Source organism: Crotalus tigris, unplaced genomic scaffold (assembly GCF_016545835.1).
Source record: "Crotalus tigris isolate CLP2741 ecotype Arizona unplaced genomic scaffold, ASM1654583v1 scf7180000017994.786943, whole genome shotgun sequence".
In the NCBI taxonomy this organism is placed as follows: Eukaryota; Metazoa; Chordata; class Lepidosauria; order Squamata; family Viperidae; genus Crotalus; species Crotalus tigris.
Window position 1 is genome coordinate 1 of NW_024096761.1, and position 1,922 is coordinate 1,922.

Here is a 1,922-nt window from a genome sequence, read left to right on the forward strand (position 1 = left end):
GTTAATTCTCCTCACTGTCAGGAAGTTTCTCCTTAATTCCAGGCTGCTTCTCTCTTTGGTCAGTTTCCAACCATAGTTTCTTGTCCTGCCCTCTGGTGCTTTGATGAATAATGTGACCTCCTCTTCTTGGTGGCAGCCCCTCAAATACTGGAATACTGCTATCACGTCTCACCTATTTTTCTTTTCTTTAGACTAGCCAAACCCAAGTCCTGCAGCCATTCTTCATATGTTTTAGTCTCCATGCCTTTAATCATCTTAGTTGCTCTTCTCTGAATTTTTTCCAAACTCTCAACATCTTTTTTGTGATATTGTGACCAAAATTAGCTGCATTATTCCAGGTGTGTCTTGTACAAAACATTTCACAGAAGTGTAGTACAAATACAATCCATTCATCTGCTCATTAAAAGCGACTGCAAAACTCACATGCTTGTTTCAAAATACATCCACTGGGATAATATAATGGAGCATGGAAATCAGATTTATATTTTTATGCTTCTTTTCAGTTATAGTCAGGAGTCAAAATTGTAAATTACAGCGAAAAGATCTTACAATAAACACACTGTAGAACTTTTAGAAAGAAGAAGGAAAATAATTGCTTTATTAACATATAGTGCTCAAATATTAGAAGGATTTGAAATTTAAGTAGGACTTTGAAAATAGTTTAACACTTTAATAACTTCCTTTCCCTCCCACATAGCATTAATTGTGGAATTAATTGCATAAATATGCCCATAGACATGCTCCCACAAAGTCCTTGAGATAACAAACGGACTGTTCTAGACACGGAACACATTCATCAGCCATTTGGACAGGGTCTGATAAGAACAAGGGAAGCAGGATGCATGAATCATTACCCACCTGCATAGCCTTGCATCTGGAAAGTGTCTGTTATGTGATACATTGTAACCACCCTTATATACGTGTTTTGATTACGCTGTGTGATGTAAAAACTATAGTAACAAGAAAATAGGGTGTTGGAGTCAGCTCTGGGCTCCCATCCCGAGATACCTGCGTGCGTGTCTCATTCTCCATGGGAGACCACCACATCTGGTGACCCCGACGTGATCCACTGAGGGATACATCCCTGCCGACCCTTTACTTATCGCCTGGAATAGGCTTGGTGCACCCGACGAAGTTGCTGGCAACTGACTCCTCTTCGTAAGTATGGGGGGTGGAATGTCTCACGCTCAAAAGCAGCATGTGGAAGAGCTGAGTCTACTTGGCAGGAAAAAATATCTTACTGATCAGGAACAGAAATTAACCCGTCACCTTTCTAAATCTGAGGCTGTTAAATTGCTTGCTTATGTATGGGCTAACTGCTCATCCTATCCGGAGTCTGGATCTTTAAAAGTAGATACATGGAGGAAAATCGGCGCCGTTCTCCATCAGTCTCCGAGAGCCCCCCCAGAGATTTTGTGCCTTTGGAAAATTGCCTATACCCTGATTCAAACCCATGCTGACTCGCCTCATCAGCCTTTATTAGACCCTCCACCATACAAAAGTCCGTCTGTTATGTTGGCCACTCCCTTGCCACCTGGAGCTGGTTTTAACCCTCCTTCTGCCCCTGAAAATTCTATGGATCCTGATAAACAACAAACAGCCTCTCCTGTTCCTGCCACATTACCGCCTGTCTCCCGCCCCGGAATCATTCATGGCGCTTATCAAAAGGCTTTGAAAAATGGTGATTTGAGCGTCTCTGACCTATCTGAGACAGAGTTGTTCCCTGTTACTTACCAACAGACCACAGCGGGCATAGTGGTTGATTGGGAAGCACTTCCCCTGACTATGATCCGAGAATTGAAAAAGGCTACAAAATTTATGGCATAACCAGTCCCTATACTCAAGGACTGATACACTCAATTGCTAGCACATATCGAATGTTGCCTCAAGATTGGAAAGATCTGTTCCATATGCTTCTTAAT